The sequence below is a fragment of the Talpa occidentalis genome, unplaced genomic scaffold (assembly GCF_014898055.3).
Source record: "Talpa occidentalis isolate TD23 unplaced genomic scaffold, MPIMG_talOcc4v2.1 talOcc4.9, whole genome shotgun sequence".
Taxonomy (NCBI): domain Eukaryota; kingdom Metazoa; phylum Chordata; class Mammalia; order Eulipotyphla; family Talpidae; genus Talpa; species Talpa occidentalis.
The window spans coordinates 111,374,667-111,382,175 of NW_023605305.1; positions in this window are offsets into that span (position 1 = coordinate 111,374,667).

Consider the following 7,509-nt stretch of genomic DNA (forward strand, 5'->3'; position numbering starts at 1 on the left):
CTGTGGGGTAGTCATGTAAGTTACACCTATCGAGGGGCCTGCTGGGAAGCTTTTCCAGGAGGAAGGCCAGTAGAAACAGATTGTGCACGCTCCCTATTCCTTTCCAGCTTGCTGTGATCTGGAAAGGACCTTGTGCTCCTCTGGCATCCCAGTTTTCACAGCTTCTGCCCAGGGGCACCTCTAGCTTACCTGGCTCTGGTAGCTTGTAGGGCTTATACTTGAGAGTCCCACAGGATTGTACCAGAGAAAAAAACATGTGTGTATAACACACACATACACACACACACCCTACCTGAAGGAAGAAATAGCAATACAATAGATCATTCAGATGGAAAATAAGAAAATACTGGCCTTAAACAACTCATTAGGCCAGATGGACTTAACAAATATATAAAGACTTCCATCCAAACGCAGCAGAATACACATCCTTCTCAAAAAGAACAAAGAATTCTTTTTCAGGATAGGTCATATGTTAGGCCACAAAACAAGTCTTAATATGTTTAAGATGATGGAAATCATATCAAGTATCTTTTCTGGCCACAATGAAAATAAAAATCAATTACAAAAAGAAACCAGAAAACTCATAGATATGTGAAGATTAAACAAGCTACTAAATAGCAAGAGTCAAAGAAGAAATAATAATACCTTGAGATAAATGAAAATCCAAAATACCAAAGTTATAGGATGTAGCAAAAGCAATTCTAAGAGGGAAGTTCGTGGCAATTAATTCCTACCTCAAGAAATAAGCAGAATCTCAAACAACACAATTTCACACCCCATGGAACCAAAAGGATAGAAAATCAAGCCCAAACTTAGTAGAAGGAAGGAAATAAAAAGTAGAACAGGAATAAATGCAAGAGACAGTGGAAAAGATTGTGAAACTAAGAGTTGGTTCTTTCAAAAGAATTTTTTAAAAAAAGAGCCAAACCTTTAGCTAGAAAGCCGGAAGACACACAAAAAATCAGATATGAAAAAAAAAAAATGCTACAATTGACACCACAGAAATGCAAAGGATCACCACTTTTATTCAACATAGTATTGAAAGTTCTAGCCAGAGCAATTAGGCAAGAGAAAGAAATAAAAGGCAGTTAAATTTTAAAGAGAGAAGTAAATTTGTCACTATTTACAAATGGCATATTATATATGGAAAATCCTAAAGAAATATAAACAAATTAAGTAAAATTGCAAGATACAAAACCAATATACGAAAATCTGTTTTACTTCTATCCACTCGAAAATATCAAAGAAAAGAAAATAACCTCATATACAATTGCATCAAAAAGAATAAAATACCTAGGGATAATTTTAACCCAGGAGGTAGCAGACCTGTACATGGAAAACTAAAGATTTAGTGAAAGAAACTGAACATGACACAAAAGGAAAGCTATTTCATACTCATAGATAGAAAGAATTGATATTGTTAAAAATGTCTATACTAACCTAAGCAATCTACAAAGTCAATTCAATCCCTATCAAAATTCCAATAACATTTTCCACATAAATGTAACAAACAATGCTAAAATTTGCATGGAATCACTGAAGATTCTGAAAAGTCAAAGCAATCTTGAGAAAGATAAAGTTGGAGTCATCTCATTCCCTGATTTCAGAACACAGTTGACAATTGAATAACACAGGTTTGGACTCACTTAGACTTGGATTTTTCCTGTCCACGGGGTTTACATTAAGGATTCAACCAAATGCAGAAGTCAGATGGTTTAATCTGCTGATGTGGAATCTGCTTATGTGGGAGACTGTAAGTTATACACAAATGTTCTGTGTCGGGGTTGGTATGCCTAACTCCTGCATGGTTGAAGCATCAATTATATACAGCCAGGGCCTCCCTGGTGGCACAGTGGTTGAGCGCTGGGCTGCGAAGCTGCCTGCAGCCTCTGCAGCGCCAGTTCGATCCCCGGCCACTGGCGAGGGGCCCACAAAAAAAAAAAAAAAAAATAGAGCTACCCTATGATGCAGCAATTCCATTTCTGGGAGCTATTCAACAAAACGAGAACACCTTCCTTGACTTATCTGCACTTCCATGTTCACTGCAGCTTTATTTACAATAGCCAAGACACTGGGCCAAAGGAAAGGGACTTGTCGCAATCTCAAGGGTCTGAAAAGGCAAGGCTCTAGTTAGTGGGTCTCCACCCCCTCCAGGAACCCCCAGCCCCAGTCTGCCCCCACCCAGAGGCAGACCCATAAGCCTTCAGCTGCTCTGGGGGTGAGGAGCTCCTGACTGGACTCAGGCTTGGGCATGGGGCTGCATGGCCTTTGGGTTCCTCTTCACTCCTCACCACCCCACCCCCGCCCTGTGTGCCCAGAGAGCAGCCTCAACAATGGTTTGGGGGGAGCAGGAGAGGTGGTTGCTTCCTCAGCTTATCAGGTGGGCCACCTGGGTAAGACATGTCTTTCTGTTTGCAAAATGGAGGCCAACTACCTTCTGAGAGTGCTGTGAAGATTAAATGAGAACGTGGAAAAGTGTGGCACAGCACCTGCTTCTTCATAAAGGTTTATTAAAGGCTAAGTCACTCCCCCAACGACATGCACTGCTCCTTCCACCAAGCTGTGCTCCAAGTGCCCCTGAAGATAAATCCAGGAGACCATACTTGTTCTCACATAATAGAAACAGCTCTTATGGCAGGCAATGTCCTAAATAAAATACAACCATTTTACAAATGAGAAAACCAAGGCTCAGAGAAGTACAGCAACTTGCCTGCAGTCACACAGCTAGTTAGTGGCAGAGATGGGGGAGTCGGCCTCAAACCCAGACAGACAGTTGAGTTCTGAGTCCAGGCTCCTAAACTCTGGCACATAAGCAAGAACTAGGGAAGACGTGGTAGAAAGTATGTGGGGGGCCAAGAATTGAGGAGAGTGTTTGCATAAAACACAAAGAACAGGGAAGGTTAGAGGTGGTATTCACACATAAGATCATGGAAAGTTTCTTAGGAATTAAGCACAAGCTGTCGAACTGTTACTCAAATGGATTTGCCCCCAGGAGCTGCTGAGTGACCAAGCTATAATTTGCGTAATTGGGATTGGAGAAGGCAGGTGGCTCTCACCCCAGCCTGCCCTGCCTCTCCTGTTAGGCGGGCAGCACCTCCCAGGCTCTGGCAGAGCTGAGGGAGGAGGGTCCTGCCCTCCTGCAGGCTCTGGGTTAATAACTGCTCTTTGGTGGCCTGTGGCTCTCACAAGTCCTTTCTGCCCTGCCTCTACAGGAAGCCAGGATTCCCACACCTTTCCAAACTCAGGAGCGCCTTAGGGCGATCTGTGCATAGAAAAGCAGAACTACTTAAAGAGGTTGTTCAACTTCATGAAGAATCTTTTTGTAGTCTACACAATCGCTCCATTTAAAGCTGGCTGTGAGATTTTAACTTTTTCCTAAAAGACATGTGAAGACATGATTGCCAAGTAAATACCGTCCCAGAAACATAGCTTCCCCCTTCACTACAATGGTAATTGTCAGTGTGGGGGTTCTCCCCCAAAGAACAGACTGCAAAACACTCAAGTCAGCTCCTCCGCCGTGCGTGGGCTGGGAGAGACACCCAGAGCTCTTGGGGGTCCCCTATTCCCCGTCCCTGTCTCTGGCACCTATACTGGGCACCATTTTGGGCAAAGGAACGAACACGCCCAACAGTGCACCACCAGCCCTGCCTCTGAGGCTTTGTACTTGTGTCATAGAGATACAGGGAGACAACACCCCCACTTCACAGAGGCGAAACTGAGGCTGAAACCACAAAGGTGGTTGGGGAAGGTGTAACAGGGTGGTCCCAGGAAAGGGGGAGGTTCCCTGCCCCACCCAAGGGAGGGTGGAGCTGAGCAGGAAGAGGAGAAGCTGCAGAAGAGACTGAGGAAGGAAGCAGGATGGAGCCAGGAGACCTGGAGGAGGCGCATGGAGCCTAGAGACGTAAAGAAGCTGCGCTTGTCTTTTGGTCGTGGACTGGGTGACACAGATGTGGGTGAGACCCGTGGGGAGGTGACCATGGCAGCTTTTATCTTGATGTTGATTTTGCTCTTTTCCTTCCGGGCTTGTCTGGTTGTTTCTGACCCTTTTCTGTGGGTCCCCACTGGAAGATGCTTTAGACTTGTGGCAGGCTTTGGGGCCTTGCTCTGGGCCAATCCCATTTGGATGGACTTTTACCCACGAGGGGACGGGTCACTTTGGGTGCTTCATTTAGAAACTAGACTCTTTGCCTTCCCTGTATTGTTTCCTAGTTTTATTAAAGTTCCTTCCCATTAAAGTCTCATATGTTTTGTGCTGATGCGGCGGATGGCAGAACCCATTTAGAATAGGCAGGTTTGCAGGGTTTGGGCTGCCCCTCTCCCTGTCCTATAACAAAGGGTCTGAGCACAAATCTGCCAGCCTTGAGTCTTTCCACCGCATCAAGCCGCCTCCCTCTACAAACGCAAAAGTCCCCCAGTGGCCCACGGTAGTGTTTCTCTCCAAGTTTGAACCCCAACACCAGAAATGCCCCACACTTACGTAGCTCACAGACACTGTACGTCCACATAGGGGGGCGAGCTCCAAAGCAGGGGTTGGCAGGTAGGTGTTGCGCAACTCGCCGGGAGTTCAGCAAACCGTGCACCCCTTCCTGCTGAGCACCCAGTGGGCCCCATTTCCCAGCCTCCCCGTGGAGTGTCACGTGACCTTTCCAGGCACTACAGCATGAGCAGACCCAAGATCAGGTCACTTCCGGGCCTGGCCTGTGAGCCTTCCACGTGACGGCCTCATTCTCTTACTACACCCATCAGCTGGATGAGAGTCAGGAAGGCCCCAAAGCTGTGGTTCGCAGCCTTGCTGCTCATTGAAATCACCTGGGCGGCTTCAGCGCTCTCCACACCGAGAGGCCTCCTTGATCGACCAGCTAAAACTCGGGAAATGGAACCCGCCTTCAGGACTAACCAGAAGATTCCACTGTGCAGCCAGGTTAAGAACCATTGCTCTAGAGCAGAGGTTTTTAATCTGTGTCCCCCCACCCCTGCCCCCAGCATCAGCACCATCTAGGGACTTGTTAGAAAACAAATATTCTCGGGCCCCATCCTAAACCTGCTAAGTCAGAACCCCAGGGAAATCAGCTGCAGCCGAACCCACCTACTGAAGTTTCAGGTAAACAAGAAGCCTGGGGCCTGAGCTGCTCCAGGGCACCGGGTTCTCTCCAAAACTGCAGCTCCTCACCCGCATGTGTGGGCCAGGAGAGACGCCCAGAGCTCTTGTGGGCCCCCCATCGCACCCGCTGTCTCTGGCGCCTACCAGACAACGTTCTAAGGGAGGGAACTAACACATGCCGGACTTGCACTGCGTACACATTAGAGTCCCAGAGGGAAATAAACTCACCGTTTGGAGTCCTCCGGCCATCCCTGTGGAGGGCGAAGCAGTAGGGCGTAAGTGCTGCCTTGTGGCCGCTCCTTTGTTACATTTTCAGGAATTTTGCAAGCAGCTGACTTCACACTGGTAGCTTGAAATTGGCTGCGGCTGGAATATTTACACCATGGAAATTAGCAAACACTGCAAACCAGGGCTGACTTTCCCAGGGAGCCAATTGTCCACCTTTGGAAGCAAGTATGAGCGTGGGAAGGGAGCGACGCAAAGGCCCAGGGTGATGAGCCCTCAACGGAAATCTCATTCAGGTGGGAGCCTCCACGGCCCGGCAGCTCTCAGGTTCCTCTTAACAAGACCCTGTTTTTGCCAAATCCTTGTATCTAGAGCTTCTAGAAGCTGAGAGGAAGACCGTAGGGGTTAGCACCAGCTCTGATAGCACGACTAAGCCTGAGAGCAGGGTTTCTCAGCCCTGACACTTGTTCAACAGACTGTGCACGCTGACTTTGGGGTCCTGTTGTGCTCCATTGTTGGGGCTGTCGTGGGCACGGGGTAAGTTTAGCAGCCGTGATGCCATGAGCGACTCCCTCTCTGCCCCCAGCTCCTGCTAAATATTCCCTCAAGGGCAAAAACCACCCCACTGAGGCCCACTGTTCAAAAACTCCCTAGAAGGGAAGACACATACCGTGGGGAGGGCTGGGCCTCAGCCTACAGCTCAGCCCCACGAAAACTGAGGGAAGATGTTCTGGAAGTTAATCACGGTCACGCACTGGCCTCATGCATTTACACAATCTGGCTGCCATCAAGTGGCCCTGCAGGATGGCAGTGCCGGCTCTTGCTCCCCACAGAGAGCGTGGGGTCGTGTGTCCCCACAGCCTGCCGACTGGGGTGGCCCAGCACTCTAACTGCTGTCTGTCTAATGGGTGTCAAGTCTCCTTCAAATTCACGTTTCTTTGGTGATTAACAATGATTTTGAGTGTTCTGTCATGCTTGTTAGTTTTTAGGATGAATGTCAACAAACTGCATGTTCGTATCTTTCACCCATTTTTCTAATGGGGTAGCTCTCCTTTGCCTGATTTGTAGGCATTCCTTATGAATTCCAGATATTAGCCCCTTATCGATTTTGGACATTGACAGCCTCTTCTCCCAACTGGCCTGAGGTCAGAATCTGACTTTGGATCAGATGCTCACCCCCACTTCCCCTCTCCAGCTCCAGGGGGATGTCCTGCCCTGTCTCACAAGTCATTCACCCCTTGCCAGGGATGGACTTAGGGACACAGCAGTTGGCCAGTTCTCCATGAGACAGAGGAGTCACCCAGAGGGCTTCTGGGAAAGATCTCCTAACTGTTCAGACACGAGAAGAGCCAGCATCTCCTTTCAGTGGATGTTCTCTGGACATGACAGACAGAAAGCTTCTGCAGCCAGCTGGGTAATAGCTGAGGAATAAAACCCACCATGAAGGCCTGGCATCTTTGGGGGACCCCGCGGCCTACCTCAACTCTGACTTTTTTTAAGTGAAATAATAACTGCTCTTCTTGTCTAAAATAGGTTGAGCCAGAGTTTCTGATATTGGATATGAACAGATAAATCTTCTAAGCCAGAGGCTTTCAGTTTTTTGTTTGTTTTTACTGTAATCACCAGTGAGAATTAATTTCATACACATAACACAAGCAACATGTGCTCTATTATGTCTGATGTGCTTGGATAGTCTATTCTATTTCTTTCTTTTTTTTAAAATGCTAGGTGTGACCCACAAAACTGATTATACAAGCTACTAAGGGGTCATGACCCATATTTTGAAAAAGGCTGCAGTAGGCCTCAAACCTCTGAACCAAGGTCTGAAAGAAAAATAAGCTTTAATCAAGTAAGACAGGGGACAGAGAGGGTGGTGAGGAGAGGTTTCCCCTCAGTGGGAAGGAGTGGGAAGGAGCCAATCAGATATATCCTGCCCCAAGGATGACCACAGAGTGAGCCTGTTGGCTATGTCCTCTCCCAAGCTCCCCTCCCCAGCAATGCCTTTCTGCAGCCTTATTCCGTGAACAGATGAAGCTAGAGTTATCTCACATCCGCCTGGCCCTCAAGATGCTGTGGGCCATACAGCCTGCTAATTAGAGATGGCCGGTTCTGGGCTGGCAGCTTCGCCCAGCTCTGAATTCAATACCCAGCGCCCCACAGGTTAAGGTTCACCTTGATAAGCC